Consider the following 22,410-nt stretch of genomic DNA (forward strand, 5'->3'; position numbering starts at 1 on the left):
ATGGGTATGAGACGATGGACGTCGACTTCATGCCGGCGTCCGAGTCCCCTGTGGTGCAGGCGGACGAGCGGTTCAACATGGCGATACTAAAGGAGGACCGGGAGGCAGAGGCTCAACTCGATGCGGAGCGCGTGCATGCCGCTGCCATCGAGGCTCTCCTGCAGGTGGAACCGGATGTCATGTATGTGAACCGGGTGGCGGAGGCTCAACTTGAGGCGGAGCGCGCGGATGCCGCTGCCATCGAGGCCCTCCTGCAGGTGGAACCGGACGTCCTAGACTTGAACCGGGCGGTAGAGGCTCGACTCGAGGTGGAGCGCGCGGATGCCGCTCTCATCGACACCCTCCTGTAGGCGGAACCGGACGTCCTGGACTTGAACCGGGCGGCGGAGGCTCGACTCGACGTGGAGCGCACAGATGCCGCTGCCATCGAGGCCCTCCCGCAGGCAGAACCGGACGTCCTCGACTTGAACCGGTTTGTGCTCTTGTCCGTGTAGAGCGCCCGCACGCTCCGCGTGAACGAGTAGCTAGAGGCCGAGGACAACTATATTATTGTGAAAGTTCATATAAACCGGCCGAGATTAATGCAAACACGTCGATTTTCGTTACATTTCAAACTTTTATAGGACAGGAAAATAAAAGAAACCCGACCCTAAACCTATTCTATTGCGGCGACCTATGTCCTCCATCTGCAATCTCTATGTACGGGGGCGGGGTTCAAGACCCGTGAAGTGAAGGTGCGGTCTCCGGCAAGGAAGAGTAGAACACGTGATACAGACTGGCCAGTTGGCACACCATGCCCTGCCGCCTCCCATGCCCTACTCATCCTCGGAGGAGTCCCCGACCTCGGCGGTGCCGGACGTTGGATGGCCACAAGTAGGACGCGTGGCTGACGGTGCTCCCGTCGTCGGCCGCCAGCGTGGCTGTCGGTGTCAAAACCGGCGGATCTCAGGTAGGGGGTCCCGATCTGTGCGTCTTAGGCTGATGGTAACAGAAAGCAAGGGACACAATGTTTACCCAGGTTCGGGCCCTCTTGATGGAGGTAAAACCCTACTTCCTGCTTGATTAATATTAAAGATATGAGTAGTACAAGAGTAGATCTACCACGAGATCATAGAGGCTAAACCCTAAGAGCTAGCCTATGATGGTATGATTGTAATTGTGATCGGCCTTCTAAGGACCAACCTCTCCGGTTTATATAGACACTGGAGAGGGCTAGGGTTTACATGGAGTCGGTTACAAGGAAGGAAACACAATATCCGGATCGCCAAGCTTGTCTCCCATGCAAAGGAGAGTCCCATCCGGACACGGGCCGAAGTCTTGAGTCTTGTATCTTCATGCTTCAATAGTCCGGACGATGTATATAGTCCAGCTGTCCGGATACCCCCTAATCCAGGACTCCCTCAGTAGCCCCTGAACTAGGCTTCAATGACGATGAGTCCGGCGCGCAGTCTTGTCTTCGACATTGCAAGGTGGGTTCCTTCTCCGAATACTCCAAAGTAATCATCGAACACATAGACCATGTCCGGATCTGCAAGATGATCTTCACACATCGCCGTAGAGAGAATAATACTTCACAAATGCAATCTGCTAGCAACTTTCCAAACAACGTGACATGTCTTCAAGGTCGGGTCATTATCCGAACCGTTTTCCCACATCCAGCCTCAGCGTATATTGCGAGGCGGTTACCTTGGCACGTCCTGTCGAAGCAGAGATCGTGTCCCCTTATCACGGGATTCTCATCAATACGGGTATGGGTAATCCAACCGCAACGCTAATCGCGGCGGGCGGGAGGCGAACGGGTTCGACCAGGCAAGTGGGGAGGCGCAAAAAGCATTTACCACCCTTATAAAGAGATAAGGTCTCTCTCTCTTTACCCACGCCTTCTCTTTCTGATAGCTCATTCCCTTCTGTTCGAGCCCTAATGCCCAAGCACTCTTCTTTTCCATCAAAGAGAGGTTTTCCAAAGATGTACAGATCCGGAGCAGGAGGCAGGTGGATGGCCTCTACCGTCCGGGAGAAGGATATCAAGAAACTCCGGGAAGCCGGGTATCTGGCCAAGAAGATCGGCCACCGTCTCTCATCGGTGGGACAAGTCGTCCCCACTCCGGAGCCTCACGGGAGAGTCGTGTTCCTTCCCCACTTCGTCCGCAGGCTCGGGTTTCCCCTCCACCCATTTGTCCGTCGAGTCATGTATTACTATGGGATTGATTTTCATGATCTTTCCCCAACTCTTTTCTCAATATCTCGATGTTCATCATCGTGTGCGAGGCCTTTCTTCGGATTTCACCTCACTTCGGCCTGTGGCTGAAGGTTTTCAATGTGAAGCCCAAGGTGGTGAGCGGCGAACACGCCGAATGCGGTGGCGCCATGGTGAGCAAGATGCCCAAGGCCGTTTGGCCGAAGGGCGCCTTCAACGACTCCGTCAAGGAGTGGCAGCAGCAGTGGTTCTATATCACTGAACCATGTGGCAAAAAGTGGGCTGCAGCTCCTGAGTTCAGATCCGGAGCTCCACTGCGGCTCACGTCCTAGCCCAAGAAGGGCCCGAACTGGTCCTCGTCCGATGAGCTATCACTGCTCCAGACGCGCGTTCAGAGCGTGATTGACAGGGACGTCAAACTTGTCGACATAGTCCAGGTGATGCTAGTTCGCCTGGTTCTCCCTTGCCAGCGCCGGGCCTGCACTCTGTGGGAGTTCGACCCAACCGAGCACCAAACCCTTTAGGAGCTCTATGATTCCTCCCACAAGGATATCTGGAAGGTGCTCTTTAAGTCCGGCAAATCGTGGCCGGGCTCCACCGAGGACCGTGGGTATCAATTATCCCATTCTGCAAGCCCGGTAAGTTACAACCATGCTCTGTCCATCCATGCTTCAGTTGGCATGTCATGAGGGAGAAATTTTAATCATGTTTTATCGTAACCTCAGCGATGGATAAAGAAAGTGGAGCGGATACATTGTCCGGCCCGCTGCCGGAGGAACCGGCCGGACCTCTTCTGACGAAGCAGCTGGTCCCCGCGCCTTACGAGGCGCCAAAGAAGGAGGCCTCCAAGAAGGTCAGAAGACCCGGAGTGGCCTCCGTCGCCACGAGGCTTCAGACGCAAAATCCAAAGACTCCAGCGACACTCCTTCTTCCAAAGACGAAGAGGAGGAAGCAGAGGAGGACGAGCCTCACTCTGAAGGTGGGAAGAAGCGTGCAACTTCCCCGTCCCTGGAGGCCAAATCGCCCAAGAGGGGGAGAGGTTCTCACCCAGAGGCATCCACCATGGTTGTCGACAACAGCCCGGAGTGGGATCCCAGGGCCCAGCCCCTGGAAAAGTCGTAAGTATACGAAATCCGAACACACATATGCGTCCGGGATTGTTTTTGGGTATAATAGTTTTAACTGTTGCCATATTTTGCACAGCCCGGCAAGGTCTCGCGCCGGACAGTCCTCATCGGAGGATTCACTGAGGTCGGACGCCTTGGCGAGCGAGACGCCTCCAGAGGGCCCTTCCCCAAAGTCCAAGCGTTACACTAAGGTGTCGTCTCAACGGGACCCGGACCAGGGGGGCATATCACTGGAGCCGAACACATGGGAGCGATGGCCCCTGAGTGTGTTGACAACAGAGGCGATCTTGGGTTCGGCCCACAGCCGGACAAGGTCCAGGAGACCTCTAAGGCTCCCGGATCGGGCGAGCAGCCACCTTCGATGGTTGGAGGCTTGCCTACTCCGCCGGCAACCTCTTCCCAAGCAGAGTTGCCAGGCGGTCTGTCGACAGCATTAAAGAACGCGTCTATCATCGATGAACATTGGACCCTCATGGGTGCGGTGGTTGAAAAGATTCAGTCCGCCGAGAGCGGGCTGAACGAGTCCTGCCTTGGCCTTATAAAGGCCTTTGAGGTATGTTTCCTAAGAAACTTTTGAGGAATCGTCATAATATGAGCAGTAGCCCCTGATACACTGTCCGGCGAAAGAGAGGAAGCCGGGCAGGGGATCAAATCCTTTGTTAATGACCTGTACCTCTTTGTTTGAAAACAGGCGTGTGCGGAGAAGACGTCCGCTCATAATGCGGAAGAGTCTGAACTGAAGCAGAGCCTGGAACGGGCCAAGGAAGAACTTGGTCGTGTGAAGAAGCAATTAGAGGATAAGCAAGGTATGTTGAAACATTGTCTTGCATTAGGCATGAATGAGTAATTGTGCTATTGAAAAGTATTTTTGTTGTATGCCCTAGGAGCGAGTGCCGAATATGAGGTACTGAAGAAGGCTATGGCTGATGCCAACGAGAAGGCTGCCGCCGAACAGGCACTTCGTGAAAAACACGAGGCCAGGGTCATCACAGCTGAGCGGAGCTCTAGGAGGCTGTGAAGAAAAGCGAGGGCTTGGAGCAGTCTAATAGGGAAAGAATCCGAACTCGCCCAAGCTCTCTAAGCCACGGAAGATGCTCGAGAAGAAGCCCGAGGTGCTGTACGGGACATTCAGGATGCCCGGAAGGTTGCGGCTGGTAAGGCCTGTTGTATGCATGGCCATTTTTACATGATAGTGGGGAGAACTCTTAAGCGTCAAGCTGAATTCTTGTTTTTACAGGGGCGTTTGCGGATCTACCTCGTAGCATATCAGATGCCGCCCTATTTTACCAGGCCGAGGAGAAGAAGTCTGCGGAGAGGAACTTCTGGTCGCAGTATTTGGCGCCAAACTATCCGGTGCCTTTTATCGATCAGCTGAAGCAGCTGGTCGAACTGCACCAGGCGGCCGAACTAGCCATGAAGGACTTGGTTGTCTGGCTGTGGCCTGCGGAGCCAATTCCAAGCAGTTACTTCGGACTCATGAAGCGGATTGTGGGCGCCTATCCTCGGCTTGATGCTATCAAGCGACCAGTCTGTATAGAAGGTTCGTGCATGGCGTTCGCCCGTGCGAAAGTGCATTGGGGGAAGCTTGAAACGGAGAAGCTGATGACTGAGGGGCCGCCGGAGGGTAAGGAGCACCGCAAGCCCGAGCTGTACTATGAAGGTGTACTGAAGGGGGCCTGCCTTGCGGCGGATAAGTGTACCAAAGACATTATATTTCCCTGAGGGCATTCGTGCCACTTTTTGTAATATGGGATAATGGCATTTTTACCATATATTGCCTGTTTTGTTTGAACATATGTTCTTCCTGTGCGGCTGTTTATTGTATGTAAATCCTGAGAGTTGGCCAGTCGTCGGCTTCTGCCCCCACGTAAGAAATACGGGGGTGTTCGGGACATATATGAACACTCTTTATCCCATGGTTGGGTCCTTTTGAGGAGGTGTTTCTCACCACGAACCAGGCAATCGGACTATAGGGCTTTACTACTCTCACTTAGCCATAGGAATTCGAGTATGGTCGACGCAGCCCCTAGTGTTCGGAAGGCCGAACTAGGGGCTCTATTGGCACCTGATCAGAAGACCGATCCGTTGCACTCTGCATTGATAATGGCATTGTGCGGAATAAATCTTTAAGGATTTTACAACCTCTCGAACAGCTGACCAGCTCTCGCTGCATCATGACAGTCGGTTTTTGGCTTTCTCTACTGAGGTGCTCATCCGGCAGAACCGGGACACAATCGCAGTAGTTCTCCCAGCGCTACCTTAGCCGATAGAACGGAACATAAGGTACCAAAACATTGGAGCCGGGCAAACCCAACCAATGACCCAAGACATGATTCGGAGCTGATGCATATAATGCTATAAGTTCGGGGTGCCGAGCGACCGAAAAGGTGGTCGGACTTTATTGCCGTACTGTGAATCCCCTGGCATAACCGGGCGTAACACGAAGCATGGCTGCCGTTTTTTGGCAAAGAGGCATCGGCGATAAACGACGGCCGGTAAGTGTTATTTAAGTCTACGCATTGTAGTAGTATGATATGTCTATGCATATGAGTACGATGTATGATTATGAAAAGAGGTGTTTTTGGCGGAACCTGTGATGTCCGGACTGGAGGGGGTTGTGAGTGGATCAAAAGTGAATCTGAACTGCCTTCTACCTGCATGTTCCTGCCCTTATGTGTTCGGGCCGATTCCACGCCGCCAATCCTGTTCTGCGTCAAAGTTAGTTTGTAAAGGAAAATGCTTGGAGGCAGCTGAATGTCCTCTTGTGGTTGGTCTTAGGGTTCTTGATCGGACCCTGGTGAACCCAACCGTTATACCGTGAAGTAGCGCGAACTCCTAAGTTGGTGTCCGGATAGTTGGCTGTCATATCAAAATTTTGATAGGCATGCGCGACTCGCTACTCCGGCAGCTGTATGATTTCCGCTCTAAGGGTGGGGTCCGGCCTTGCCTGTGTGCGTGATTATATCACACGGTGTTGGCCTGATAGTTTATCACGTGGAATCTAGTCAACGTGGTTCGTCCCATTAGCGTGCGGTAAATTACCGTATGAGGGGAAGGTGCCGAAGAATTATTCTTTGGCGTGGCATTTTTTGGTGATTCGAAAACAACCGTTAGGGTGGTGGGCCAATAAACTTGGCCTTTGCACCTGGCATCCTTTAGAAGATGTTATCTATGATTTCGTATCCGTGGGGGCTTTGTGCGTTATGAAGCCCCCGGACTACTAGGTCTAGGGATACGACAATTGTATTGCTGTGGAAGTGTGACCGGGGGCGATCGGCCGTACTTTTATGTTCTTGGGGGTCTTTAACTAGATGCCTCCCTCATTGTTTCCGACACACGACCGGTCATTTTGTTTCGAGGATTCGGCATTCTCTATTGGTATGCTTTGCCGTCCTTCTGGGAGTACCGTGAATTTCACACGGTTGATCGAGTGTGTGGCTCGGGCTGGATAGGCTTGAGCTGTTTTTTGTCCGTTGACCGGACTGAGAGTTGCTGGACTTGGCACCCGTTTCCCTGACTTGACGTTTATAACCATTGCGCCGAGGCTTGAGGATGCCTCTTCGTGTATCCTTCTTACTGTATTGGACCATAGTGATGTGTGGACGTCGGGGTGTGTGCCTTTGGTTCTCCTGCTTAGGTTGAGGTAGCCAGTTGTGCCGCGTATGCCCCTTGTTAGGGCGGTCGAGTCCATACTTTTCGGTGGTCAGGATCTTGGTCCACCTATCCACTAGCAGATCTTGGTCAGCTTTAAGCTGCTCTTGCTTCCTTTGCAGGCTCCTTGCCGTGGCCATGAGCTGTCGCTTGAAGCGAACTTGTTCCACTGGATCTTCAGGCACGCCGAACTCATCATTGCCGAGGCTTACCTCGTCTTCGGAGGGGGGGGGGGTTTATAGTTATCCCTCTCCAAGTACCTACCGTGGTCGGTCCGGCCTGCTTGCAGGTAGGCTGATCAGGGCTGTATTCCTCTTCGGCACCATCTGGATTGCTTTCATCTCTGGGGCCGGTGTTGATGTGGCGGGGCTTGGAGCGGCGCCGAAGACGCCCATGCTTTGCTTTTCCTCCTGAGGGGCTATCCTCCGTTGCCTCATCACCATTGGTTTCCTTTGGAGTGTCCACCATGTATCTATCGTATGAGGAGGTGGTCGTCCACCGCCCTGTGAGCGGTGGCTCCTGTAATTCTCATGCATCGTCATCCCTACCGTCGATGTCTTCGGAGTCGAAGTCAAGCACGTCGGTTAAATCATCGACCGTGGCAATGAAGTGGGTGGTGGGTGGGCAGCAAATTCCTTCGTCGCCTGCTTCCCACTCAAGCCGGACATAGTTTGGCCCAGAGCCTCCTGACAAAGAGAGAGACTTTAATGAGTTCAGCATGTCGCTGAAGGGTGAGTGCTGGAAGATGTCCGCAGCGGTAAACTCCATTACCGGAGCCCAGCCTGGCTCGGCTGGCTCGAGGGTGTGCGGACCGGAGCCAACAACCGGATACGAGTCCGGGGGCCCGGGGTTACAGGCTTCCCCAGAGGTGAGACCTGTGTTCGGCTCCACCGCTGGTGAGTGTGCGGCCTGCAGGGCGGGGTCCACCCCTCCATCCTTAGGCAACACAACTTGCTCCGGATTTAGATCCGAGGCTACTGCAGGGGTGATATCCCGAGCTTTGTCCGACAGCAGGTCTAAGCCGTGCTCGTCGTGACTGTTCGGTGCCCCTAGCGCAGGCCCTAACCCGTCAAAGATCAAGTCTCCGTGAATATCCGCTGTGTACTTCAAGTTTCCGAACCTGACCTGGTGGCCGGGGGCGTAGCCATCGATCTACTCCAGATGGCCAAGCGAATTGGCCCGCAGTGCAAAGCCGCCGAACACGAAGATCTGTCCGGGGAGAAAAGTCTCCCCCTGGACCGTGTTGTTGACGATTGAAGGCGCCATCAAGCCCTGCAGCGAGGACACAGAGGAACTCTCAATGAAAGCACCAATGTCGGTGTCAAAACCGGCGGATCTCTGGTAGGGGGTCCCGATCTGTGCATCTTAGGCTAATGGTAACAGGAAGCAAGGGACACAATGTTTACCCAGGTTCGGGCCCTCTCGATGGAGGTAAAACCCTACTACCTGCTTGATTAATATTGAAGATATGAGTAGTACAAGAGTAGATCTACCACGAGATCGTAGAGGCTAAACCCTAAGAGCTACCCTATGATGGTATGATTGTAATTGTGATCGGCCTTCTAAGGTCCAACCTCTCCGGTTTATATAGACACCGGAGAGGGCTAGGGTTTACATGGAGTCGGTTACAAGGAAGGAAACACAATATCCGGATCGCCAAGCTTGTCTCCTACGCAAAGGAGAGTCCCATCCGGACACGGGCCGAAGTCTTGAGTCTTGTATCTTCACGCTTCAATAGTCCGGACGATGTATATAGTCCGGCTGTCCAGATACCCCCTAATCCAGGACTCCCTCAGTGGCCACCGCTTGTGCGGTCGCGTCCGAGTCCGGCTACACCGCTATTGCGTCGCGAGAGACGACTTGAGCGAGGGCGGCGACCTCGAGCTTCATCCCCGAAGACAAGCTCTCCCACACAGCGTTCGCACTTGCGGTCATGGCGGATGTGGTGCCAGGTAGGAGGACGATGCGCTATGGTGTGGAGGTTAGCTGGGCGTTGCCGCTTTAAGTAGTGCATTCCGGTGAGGCCAAGCATCCGGGGTGCGTCATTAAGTCACCGGAGTTGGTTCCTCGGGCACCAATCCTCTTAACGACGACATACAAACGGACGGCATGAATGCGGGCAGCTGGCGCCGGTTGGGAACGCACCACGCGACGACGCGAGGGACGAGGGTTTCGGTGTGCCAGGGTAGTCAGCTGCGGTCGTGGCAACGTTGGAGATGCCCTTTGCTCACATGCGATCCCCGCATGTCATTGAAAAAGCAAGACGACCCGGCACGGTCTTAGGTCTTGAGGATGCAGTTGGCCGCGCTACACCACTCTGCGGACGCGTCACGGCGCCCCGTGCATCCTCGACGAGCCGGGTGTTGGGGTGTGTTTGGATTGTGGCCAAAGTGCACCTTACCAAAATTTTGGTCATGACCCAAAGATTTGTCTTTGTTTGGATGGTTGCCATTTTTTTGGCATGCCAATGAACTCTAGCCAACTCTAGTTCATTTTTCTTGCCAATGTCGGCCAAATCATGGGCAACCAATACCTCAACCAAAATTTTGGCTACCCAATGCTTTGATGGGCAACCTTGGGCACAAACCAAACATACTGTTGGTCGTGCCACAATACTAACGCCACCCACGGCACACTGAAACCGACCGTGTCTAGCGACGATATGAGCGTGTCGCTCACCGCCGTCGCCATGTCCAGAGGCGGTGCTGGAGCTGCGCCATGTTGTTGGCCCCAACGACCCACATGAACGGTTGTCGGTGGCGAGGAGGTCGTGGGCCAGCTCCTTCATTGGACTAGTCTGCGCTAGGTCGTCCCGACGGGTGTGCCCCACATGTCGGTTCCCCTGTTTTCCCGGCCATATTCGAGCACTAGTGCTCCGCATTGTGCATTAGGCCTTTCACTATGTAGGCCAAGCGAGACAACTTATTGTTTATTTGAGCCGTTCAAGTATAATCATGTGGCGTTTGCTTATTTCTCATTCCTCTCCAGCCCTCTTCTCCATCGATCATGTCGTCCTCCGGTCGAGTCCATCCTCCCACATGCCTCATTTGAACATTCTGCCGAGTATCATTCGCATGTACCCACCCTAGTCCTCTTTCAATCAATCTCCGGACCCCGAGATAAAATCGAGAGAGAACGAGTGGGGGCACGTGACCTAAGGCGGATTCAAAATTTTGAACTGGTGATCATAGCATCCGCAAATCATATATAAAGGGTATTCAATGTTCGTTTCGTTTTTGAACGTACAATATACTCCCTCCTATCCTTTCTAGTTTACATATAAGTTTTATGTGTAGTAAAAGTATCTCTACTTTGATCAAAAAAGTATCAACATTCAACAACGCCCAATCAATATTGTTAGATTCGTACGTACTCCTAGATTTGTACTCAAGACAGTTTCCAGTTTGTTTTCAACCACGTGAATGTTCTTGTTCTTGCGCATGCTCTTCCTACTAGGATTTCGCCACGTATAGCCAGTCCAATAGTAACTTTTTAAGCTCCCTTTTCAATAGTACACGTGGAGTACTGACAACATCTATACTAGAGTATGCAGTGCTCATAGTAGTACTCCCTCCTTCCATTTATATAGGGCCTATGTGGAGGAGAGAGATGTGAAAAAGTAAGGGGAGTGAGCTCTCATGCAAGAGCCTAGCTATATATGCATTCCTAGTTAAACACAATAAATATGAAGAAAGAGATAGAGAGGAGATGGAAAAAAGTACTAATACAATAGCCAACCTTATTTTTTTTGCGGGAAATAGCCAACCTTATAGCCCACACTACCGTATGAGTGCATATAATAGATGATGGCTATATATGACATGGCAATCCCTCATAGCCATCGACTGGCTATATTATTAACCATGCTCTAATGCGTTTTTAAAACCGCATTTGACTATTGACAAGATTAATAGTACATGAGATGTATAATGTGAAAATTATATCATTGGAAACTCCTTTCACATACGAATTTGACCGTATGCTTTGTGTAAGTTGCATGTCATATATTATTACTCTAACATTTGGTCAAAGTTAGCCTGGAAAAACGCATGAGGCCCTGTATAGTAAATGGAAGGAGGGAGTAGTAGTGGAAGTGGATCCTCTGACATAGGTATCCCTGCCTTACCCTCCCTTTTGGTCACTTACTGGCGGACCCCATGCTTGCTAGGCCCCGCATGTCAGTTACTCAATGGGTTCGACCACGTCAGGGGATCCTCATCCGTAGTATAGTCCCTCTGTTTTTATTTACTCCGCATAAAACGAAGGGAGTGGTAGTATAATAAATGACGCGAGCGGGGGAGGGGGTGGGACGTTGGTTTGCTCTCAACTGCGTTCCATTCGGTGAGCGATGTGGAGGGTCCAGCGTGCCGGGCTGCAACGCGAACGCGAAAAGAGCGATGTACAGTCAAAACCGATTGACCGGTCGTCACTGGAACCACTATTCACACTATAACCTTCGCTGCTCGGCCTACGCCAGCCACTGCCCTAAAACCACACCTAATCTCCACCCCATTCCCCCATCTTTCGATCCCCTAGCCCACATCAAGCGTCCCCTAGTTCACCGGAAAGCCATGGTGTGCCACAAGATCACTTACTACAAGATGCTGACGCCGGAGCACCGCGCAGAAATCGCGGCAGCGGTCGGTGCCATAGACCTCCGTTCCCAAGATCGCTTTGCAGCGGGCCAATCTCCGAGTTCTCTGGAGCCAAGCTACGAGGAGGAGGAAGCCGATCCAATGTTCATGGTGGAGGTCGCGACGCAGAAGGCCCCCGATGGGTATGAGACGATGGACATCGACTTCGTGCCGGCGTCCAAGTGCCCCATGGTGGAGGCGGACCAGCGGTTCAACATGGCGATACTAAAGGAGGACTGGGAGGCAGAGGCTCAACTCGACGCGGAGCACGCGCATGCCGCTGCCATCAAGGCTCTCCTACAGGTGGAACCGGATGTCGTGGATGTGAACTGGGTGGCGGAGGCTCAACTTGAGGCGGAGCGCGTGGATGCCGCTGCCATCGAGGCCCTCCTGCAGGTGGAACCGGATGTCCTGGACTTGAACCGGGCGGCAGAGGCTCGACTCGAAGCGGAGCGCGCGGATGCCGCTCTCGTCGACGCCCTCCTGCAGGCGGAACCGGATGTCCTAGACTTGAACCGGGCGGCGGAGGCTCGACTCGACGCGGAGCGCACGGATGCCGCTGCCATCGAGGCCCTCCCGCAGGCGGAATCGGACGTCCTCGATTTGAACCGGGCTGTGCTCTCGTCCGTGCACAGCGCCCGCACGCTCCGCGTGAACGAGTAGCTGGAGGCCGAGGACAACCAAGGTGCAGAGACACACATCGACAGCTACGGCTGGTTCGCGCCGGCAGCCAAAGACGACGAGGCCGTCTCATTTCGCGAGCAGTGATAGTTTTTCTTTATGTTGTTGTTTTTATGGATCTTTTGCTGTGTAAAAACATATATTTGTTATGCAAGTCGCCTGACCTGGGTTAGTCTACCATTTCAGGCGGTTGGATGAATATCCTACGTCTCCTAACCCTTCTTCCTCACATCTTCTTCTTCCCCAACAGACCATCGCACGGGCTGTACGGATACTCCCCAACATGCGGTTGGATAAACATACTCTATGAATGAAAATTATGTGTCAGCGGTAGGATGGCTGAGTTTGGTTTGTTCACATGCGACAGCAAGTGTCAGTGAGGGTGCGTTCCTTTGGTTGGGTTTGCGGCGTGCAGGAGCGATTGTGTGAGGGTGCGGTGCGACCGCGCGTGTAGGAGCGACCGTGTGAGGGTGCGGTGCGACCGCGACAGCCGTGCGCAAGTGTAACTCCTTCTCATTTTGAAAACTTTAGGCAAGCTTGGAAAAAATGTGTGGCGAAGTATGGCAATGCAAGGCCTAGACCCAAACAGGATAAGTACGTACGTACTAGGAGTACTAGTGGTAATGCTAACCATCTCACTCCTCATCGCTTGATTAATGCAGCACCATGCAAACCAACCTTCTCACTTCCGCATGCATGCAGGGGATATTAATGTCCTTGGTTGCTAGTACGAGGCAAATCCCATCAATTTTGCCTCGATTAGTGTTAGTGGCCTTTTGCAAACTGTAATTTTGAAATACTGGCCTTGTGTACAAAAAAATGGAGGAAGTAACTATATTTGACTTCCTTCCCCATTGCGGTGACGTCGACGATATCTCGAACGTTGTGGTTTGGTGAAGTGCGTTCGACGGAGAACACCATTGAGGCCTTGAGGGAGACTACGGTAAGTCGTTCGCAAGTGCCGCCTGCAAGCCGAGACAACCGCCTTATTTGCATCCAAGAAGTCCGTTGAACCAAAGGACGCGTAAATGTACTAGTACTACTAGTACACAATAGCGTCGTCCGTCTAGCTTAGTGCGGTGAGATGGTTTCTCGAAGAAGACGATGGAGAAGCGGAGTCACGAAGAGTGAAATGATGGTTGCTTGTCTGTGCTTTTGTGATTTGACGCCTCACTGCTTTGTGATTTGTGATAGAAGGGACAGGGGAGTGGACTCTGTGCTCTATACTGTACTACATGCGTCCAAGCATGGGAGAAAGAGGAGAGACGTTGCATTTTTCTATTCCTTCAATCAATCAACCAGGGAGCTTCGGTTCCATCTTTTTGTCTTTGGCAAGACCGTCCACAATGGTTCCCATGATGCCAAAAGCTATTTTCACATTTGGCTACACATTGTGGATGCCCTTAACCGTACCACTTGGTTTTTCTCCTGTGTGCTATCTATACAAATCTCAATTATATTGATCTAAAAAATTATAGAATCAAGATTAGTAAAAAAGGAGGTGATTTTGCCGCGCGGATGGCGGGGGAGGCTTCTTATTTTTAGAGGACGTTGTCCTGGCGGTTTGCTAACATGTGGTCCCACGTGTCAGTGCTTTACCAAGCCAATCCACGTCCCACATGAGGCAGAACAACGGCAGAAGCAACACGTGGTTAAGTTGAAGAAGATGAGGGAGAAGCGGATTCACCAACGAGTGAAATGATGGTTGCTTCGTCCCTCCAACTTCTTTTTTTAGCATTGTTACTTCGTCCCTCCAACTTAACTGTGGGAAAGGTGCAACTTTGTGATTTGACGCCTCATTGCTCATTACTACCCCGGCGCCATGACTGGGGTGCTTCACCCCGGCGGCTCTGCACTGTATTCCAGTATGGCACGTGGACCAGGTAGCTTGATGTCCCACAAGTCGGCAGAAGGGACTAGAAGATTTATGAAAGCGAGCGCTCCACTCTTATGATGGAGGAGTACACGACACGAGGGCTCAGTGAACTATCACTTGTACTGTATAGTACTATAGTTTTGCTGTTTCGCATGATCCATCGATACAAACCCAATTAAACAGGAAAGGGCGGGATTTTTCCCGCACGGTAGATGATACCAGCCATACATTTCAAAAGCAATTTTAACATATGCAAACTGAATAATTAAGTAACAATATGATATCTAGTAAAACTAAAAACACATATGATTTATTGTGTTAGAGTGTAGTAGTAGTGATGTATTGCATAGTTGTTAGATGTAACATGCGAGAACGTGTAGAGATGTAGTTTTGGAGGGCCTATAGAGAGAAAAGTGTAATATGGTCACCGAAAGAATAAGCTGATTACGGTCACTATATACATTTTGCGGTGATTATATGGTCACTTGCTCACGGTTCAGCATCAGATTGCATTCTGTTGACCGGCCAAATAGTCTGCGTGGCGCCTTGTTGACTAGTTAAATTGACCATGTTCCTTGTGGGTCCCACCTATCAGTTCGCATAGGGAAAAGGTCAGATAAACACAAATTTGCGCAGGCGCGACAAGACTCCAACCCGTGCGCGGGAATCACCTGGTTGTGTATGTGTTTGTCAGGACATGATGTGTGTGCATGCACGTGTAGGTTGAGCACTTGAGCGCGAGAGTGTGTGTTGGTCGTGTGGTGTACTGGTGTGTGCATGCATGCATGCGTGTGTGCGTGTGAATGTTGCGTGCGTGCGTGGCTGCGTGTGTACGTGTGAGTGTTGCGTGTGTGCGTGGGTGCATGTGTTTGTGTGAGTGTTGCGTGATGGAGTCATGTACCTTGGGTAGGGTCACAGACCTGATCTAAGTACCCTGCCCAGGGACATCCTTAGAAGAGATCACCTTCCAGTCGACCTACGAGGGACTCACTCGACTGACTTGAAGGACTCGACCACGAAGACTCACTCGACCACCAGAAGGTCAAGAGGCACTCTGCACTGCAATGGTCTGTAATTAAGTAGACTTTATGATAGTAAAGACACTTTATGTGGGGCGTTACCAGTAACGCCCCGGACTTAACGCACCTTAAACCCTCTCCTACGTGGGCTGGCTGGGGTCCTGGCGCACTCTATATAAGCCACCCCCCTCCACAGGTAGAGGGGTTCGGCACCCTGTAACTCATATACACATAATCCACTCGACCGCCTCCGGGCTCCGAGACGTAGGGCTTTTACTTCCTCCGAGAAGGGCCTGAACTCGTACATCTCTTGTGCTTACAACCTCTCCATAGCTAGGACCTTGCCTCTCCATACCTACCCCCACTCTACTGTCAGACTTAGAACCACGACAGTTGGCGCCCACTGTGGGGCAGGTGTTTTAGCGATTTTGTGGAGAAGTTGCGATTCTTCCGAGTACTTTCATCATGGTGGCTGCTGGAGTTTTGGTCGAGGGCCGAGAGATCCGTCTCGGTGCTCTCACCTTCGTCGCCGACGACCCCGCCTGGCTCCAGGAGGCTCCACTCGACGTCGATGCGCTCCCCGTCCGCGGTGTGACGCATTTTCGCGCATGTGTCCGCGGTGTTCTGCTACGACAACCGTCGACCCCGTATCGGTCGACTCCCCCATCGGCCACCCTCCCGGTCTCCCGCTAGCGCAAGCGCTCGGGCCGGTCGAGGCTTCAGCGGTGGGTGAGGCACGCGGTGGCTCGCCAGACGGCCACCACCCAAGTTGCGGCAATCGAGCCCGACGAATCTCTTTACGGCCTGTTCGATCTATCGACTGGCTCCGTAGAGACTGCATCCGAGTGCGATAGCAGTGATCCAGCGGCGGAAATCCTGATGGTCGACGGGCCCCGCAGTCCCCCTGGCTTCGCCCATGATGGTGGGGCAGGTGACGGAGGCGACCCCGCATGAGACCACGAAGAGTACCAGCCCGAGCCACTCGACTCTCTGCAAAGAGAGGAACTTCGCCGCAGGAACGTGGATTCCCTGTGTACTCCCATCGCAGGAGAAACCCCCGAGGCTCGCGCCTTGGAGGAGGCACGTTTGGCCAACTTGGCCGAACACACTCGCCTAGAGAATCTTCAGCGAGCACTCGACGAGCGCGCACGGCAACGAGTTCCCGACACCAGTCGACGTCAACTCTTCCAGCCGACTCAGGTATATCGAACCCCAATCCAGAATTTAGCAGCTGCGACCCGTATTGCAGAGTCCATCCAGCCCTCTCAGTCGGAAGCTGGCAGAGGCTTGATGCAGATCAGGGATCTGCTCCGGGCAGCAGGTGATCAGAATTCGGCCGTGTCGCAGTCGCGCAACAGAATTCACAGTCGATCCGTCGCTGCGAATACGGTTTAGTCGGCTCACAGCCCCAGATCGCCTCCGCGGCGTGAAGGGCGCGAGAATCGGCAAGACCAATATGGAGACCGACACGACCGAGATGATAGGCGTCGAGTGCCCAATTCCCCTCCGAGAGGTGGGTCTTACGCTCCTCGGCAGCAAGATGACAGACGTCAGCTCAGTGTGGGGCGAAGAGTTCCAGTCGACCCTAGAGAACCAGGCTTCGACGCGCGATCCATTATCGTGCAAGGCTTGGTCGACCGGAACAGAGCCCATCGAGGTGGACTCGACAGAGATGCGCCTACGAGCAGTCGAGTGCATGTTTCTGGTTCGGAATGTTTCAGCAGAGCTATCAGAGCCGCAGTGATCCCTCCCAATTTCAGGTTGGCAGCAGGAGTCAGCAAGTTCACTGGTGAGTCTAAGCCTGAAACTTGGCTTGAGGACTACCGAGTGGCGGTTCAGATTGGTGGTGGGAATGATGAGGTGACCATGAAACATCTGCCCCTCATGTTGGAAGGTTCTGCCAGAGCATGGTTGACTCAGTTACCTCCTAGCAGCATTTACACTTGGGAAGATCTGTCCCGAGTGTTCGTCAGAACGTTTGAAGGAACTTGCAAGCGACCGGCTGGATTGACGGAGCTGCAAGTCTGCGTGCAGAAGACCAATGAGACTCTCAGGGAGTATATTCAGAGGTGGATCACTTTGCACCATACTGTGGAGAATGTGTCTGATCATCAGGCAGTCTGCGCCTTCAAGGATGGTGTCAAGAACAGAGAATTGAGTTTGAAATTTGGTCGAACCGGTGACATGACCTTGAGTCGGATGATGGAAATTGCTACCAAGTACGCCAACGGCGAAGAAGAAGACCGACTCCGAAGCGGCAAGCACAAGACGAGTCAGTCGGAGAAGGGAAACACCAGTCGGAAACAGAAGCGGAAGGCTGAACCGGCAGCTCCTGGAGAGGCTCTGGCCGTGACTTAGGGAAAGTTTAAGGGGAAACCAAAAGGATCCTGGAACCCTAAGAAGGTAAAAGATAAAGAAGGGAATGACGTGATGGATATGCCGTGCCACATCCACACGAAGAAAGACGAAGAGGGGAATATCATTTACCCAAAGCATACCACTCGCCAATGTCGACTCCTGATCCAACAGTTTCAAGGAAAACAGTCTAAGGACAAGGAAAAGGTGTCGGACAAGGCTGAAGGCAAGGAGGACAGTGAGGAAGGATATCCGTATATCAACTCCACTCTGATGATCTTTGCAGATGCGGAAAGCAAGAGTCGATTGAAAGTCATTAGCCGTGAGGTGAACATGGTTACCCCAGCAAAAGCAAATTATTTGAAATGGTCCCAAACACCCATCACATTCGACCAATCTGATCACCCGACTCATATTGCCACCCCTGGGAGGCAAGCTTTGGTGGTCGATATAGTTGTCGAAGGCACTTGACTGACAAAGGTGCTGATGGACGGTGGTAGCGGGCTGAATTTGTTGTATGCGGACACACTGAAAGGAATGGGCATTCCGATGTCCCGACTGAGCACCTGTAACATGAGCTTTCATGGAGTTATACCAGGGAAGAAAGCCGAGTCACTCAGCCAAATAGCTCTGGACGTGGTGTTTGGTGATTCGAAACATTTTCGCAAAGAGAAGTTGACGTTTGAGGTCGTGGATTTTCAGAGTGCATATCATGCCATTTTGGGGAGACCAGCTTATGCACGGTTCATGGCTCGACCATGTTACGTGTACCTCAAATTGAAGATGCCCGGCCCCAAAGGAGTGATCACTGTCACCGGTGATTGGAAAAAGGCAGAAGAGTGCTTTCAGAAGGGCTCAAAGATTGCTGATTCCCAGGTGACAGCGGTCGAGTTCGAAGAATACAAGCAAAACGCAGATCCGAGTGACTTGCTGCGATCCAAGAAACCCGCCACAGAATCTGCATTTCAGTCGTCCGGTGAGACGAAGCCTGTTCACATTCACCCGACCGACCCCGATGCAGCTCCGACCCACATCTCCACAACAGTCGACCCGAAATAGGAAGAAGCGCTCATCCAGTTCCTCCGTGAGAATTGGGACATTTTTGCATGGAAGCCCGCTGACATGCTAGGTGTTCCCAGGGGACTGGCTGAGCATCGCCTAAGAGTCGACTCATCTGCAAAACCAGTCAAAGAGCATCTTCGGCGGTCCGCCGTCCAGAAGAGAAAAGCCATTGGTGAGGAAGTGGCTCGACTGTTGGCGGCAGGATTTATCCGAGAGATATACCACTCCGAGTGGCTCGCTAATGTCGTCATGGTTCCTAAGAAGGACAAATCACTCCGGATGTGCATTGATTTCAAGCACATCAACCGGGCCTGCCCGAAAGATCATTTTCCTCTCCCTCGCATAGATCAAATTGTTGACTCGACCGCGGGATGCGAGAGATTGTCTTTTCTAGACGCCTACTCCGGGTACCACCAGATCCGTCTGTACGGACCCGACGAGGTAAAAACAGCTTTCATCACTCCATTCGGGTGCTTCTGCTATATCACCATGCCATTCGGCCTCAAGAATGCCGGAGCCACATTTATGCGAATTATTCAGAAGTGTCTACTCACTCAAATCAGTCGGAATGTGGAAGCGTATATGGATGATATCGTCGTCAAGTCACGAAAAGGTTCCGACCTGCTCGCTGACCTCGCCGAAACATTTGCCAACCTCAGAAGGTATGATATCAAGCTCAATCCATCAAAGTGCACATTCGGAGTTCCTGGTGGCAAGTTACTCGGTTTTCTCGTTTCCGAGCGAGGGATCGACGCTAATCCAGAGAAGATCGGCACTATTCTCCGAATGAAACGCCCTGTGCGAGTGCACGATGTCCAGAAGCTTACTGGATGCTTGGCCGCATTAAGTCGATTCATCTCACGACTCGGTGAAAAGGCATTGCCTCTTTACCGACTGATGAAGAAGGCAGACAAGTTCGAGTGGACTCCAGAAGCTGATGCAGCGTTTGCTGAGCTAAAAGCTCTGCTCTCCACCCAGCCGGTGCTTGCTGCTCCAATCAGCAAAGAGCCTCTGTTGCTTTATATCGCAGCCACAGGACAAGTCGTCAGTACTGTGCTTACGGTCGAGCGGGAAGAAGAAGGAAAAGCTTTCAAAGTTCAGCGCCCAGTGTATTATTTGTCTGAAGTCTTGACTCCATCCAAGCAAAGATATCCTCATTATCAGAAGCTTGTGTATGGAATATACATGACCACAAAGAAGGTTGCTCATTATTTCTCTGATCATTCCATCACAGTCGTCAGCGACGCTCCACTATCAGAGATTTTGCACAACAGAGATGCAACTGGTCGAGTGGCTAAATGGGCGATTGAACTTCTTCCCCTTGATATCAAGTTTGAGGCAAAGAAAGCCATTAAGTCCCAGGCAATAGCAGATTTCCTCGCCGAGTGGATTGAACAGCAGCAGCCGACTGAAGTTCACCCGGAGCATTGGACCATGTTTTTTGATGGCTCTAAGATGTTGAATGGTTCCGGTGCTGGGGTTGTCCTGGTTTCCCCCAGAGGAGATAAGCTCAGATATGTGCTCCAGATTCACTTTGATTCCTCCAACAATGAGGCAGAGTATGAGGCCCTCTTATACGGATTGCGCATGGCCATTTCACTCGGCGTCCGTCGCCTGATGGTCTATGGCGACTCAGATTTAGTGGTCAACCAAGTGATGAAGGAGTGGGACGTGAGAAGCCCAGCCATGACTGGATACTGCAGTGCGGTGAGGAAGCTGGAAAAGAAGTTCGAGGGGTTGGAGCTTCATCATATACCCCGACTGAAAAATCAAGCAGCTAATGATCTAGCAAAGATAGGTTCCAAGAGAGAGGCCATTCCGAGTGGTGTGTTCTTGGAGCATATACACACTCCGTCAATCAAAGAAGACACTTTCACCGAAGAAGCTCCACAGCCCAAGAGTGCCATGGATCCGACTGAGGTTGAAGTCCCAGCAGTGGTCGACTTGGTCATGGAGGTCTTGGTGGTCATTCCCGACTGGACAGTTCCGTATATCGCGTATATCCTGAGAAAAGAGCTTCCGGAGGATGAGGAAGAGGCTCGACAGATCGTCCGTCGATCTAAAGCCTTTACCATAATCAAAGGACAGTTATATAGAGAAAGCGCGACTGGAGTTGGTCAGAAGTGCATAACACCAGAAGAAGGTCGAATCATCCTTAATGATATCCACTCGGGAACCTGTGGTCATCATGCGTCCTCTCGGACCATCGTGGCCAAAGCATACCGAGCCGGATTTTACTGGCCAAAGGCGAATGAGATGGCAAAGGAAATAGTAGATAAGTGCGAGGGATGTCAGTTCTACTCGAATATGTCGCACAAGCCTGCATCAGCTCTGAAGACCATTCCACTCGTTTGGACTTTCGCAGTATGGGGGTTGGACATGGTCGGTCCTTTGAGAACAGGGCGAAGTGGCTTCACGCATGTACTGGTGGCAGTCGACAAGTTCACCAAGTAGATTGAGGCTAAACCAATCAAGAACCTTGACGCCGGTGCTGCTGTTAGCTTCATCAGGGAACTGATATTCAGATATGGAGTCCCGCACAGCATCATTACGGATAATGGGTCGAACTTTGACTCGGAGGAATTTAGGGATTTCTGCAACTCTCAAGGCACACGAGTCGACTACGCTTCAGTCTCCCATCCGCAGTCGAATGGACAAGCAGAGCGAGCCAATGGTCTGATTCTCAAGGGATTGAAACCCCGACTGATGCGTGATCTCAAGCATGCAGCTGGAGCTTGGGTCGACGAACTTCCCTCGGTGCTTTGGGGACTGCGGACCACATCTAATCGGTCGACCGGAAGAACTCCATTCTTCTTGGTCTACGGAGCTGAAGCAGTCTTGCCGAGTGATCTTCTCCACAATGCTCCTCGAGTTGAGATCTACAACGAAGCAGAAGCTGAACAAGCGCGGCAAGACGCAGTCAACCTTTTAGAGGAAGAAAGGGAGATGGCTCTGATCCGATCGACCATCTACCAACAAGATTTGCGTCGTTTCCACGCCAGAAATGTGAGGGGTCAAGCCTTCCAGGAAGGAGATTTAGTTCTCCGAGTGGATCAGAAGAAACCACACAAGCTTGCTCCTTCTTGGGAAGGACCCTTCATCGTCACCAAAGTTCTCCACAACGGGGCGTACCGTCTTTACAACGCCGAACATAATATCGACGAGCCCCGAGCTTGGAACGCGGAACTACTCCGCCCATTTTACACTTAAGTTTATCACTCGGATGAGTTGCAATTAAGTACTCCTGTAGTTCATGGATTTCAAAATAATAGTGTCATAGTTCCTCCATAATTTTTGTCACTTTTTATTTTTGTCCAATAAAATTTTCCCCTCAGTGGGTGACTTAGCCGCGAATCCGTTTCGCCTAAGTTTGTAAAAATCCTTACCGAGTGGTGAGCCAGACTCCCACTCGGAGGCTTAGCTGCGAATCCGTTTCGCCTAAGATTAAATAAAATCCTACCGAGTGGTAAGCCAGACTTCCACTCAGGGGCTTAGCTGCAGTCCAAGTACTCGCCTAAGATTAAATAAAATCCTACCGAGTGGTAAGCCATACTTCCACTCGGAGGCTTAGCTGCAGTCCAAGGACTCGCCTAAGTTACCAAAATCCTACCGAGTGGTAAGCCAGACTTCCACTCGGAGGCTTAGCTGCAGTCCAAGTACTCGCCTAAGTTACCAAAATCCTACCGAGTGGTAAGCCAGACTTCCACTCGGAGGCTTAGCTGCAGCCCAGTGCTCGCCTAAGTTGTCAAAATCCTACCGAGTGAAGAGCAAACCTCTCACTCAGAGGCTTAGCTGCAGCCCAGTGCTC

The sequence above is a fragment of the Triticum aestivum genome, chromosome 5B, assembly GCF_018294505.1.
Source record: "Triticum aestivum cultivar Chinese Spring chromosome 5B, IWGSC CS RefSeq v2.1, whole genome shotgun sequence".
Taxonomy (NCBI): Eukaryota; Viridiplantae; Streptophyta; class Magnoliopsida; order Poales; family Poaceae; genus Triticum; species Triticum aestivum.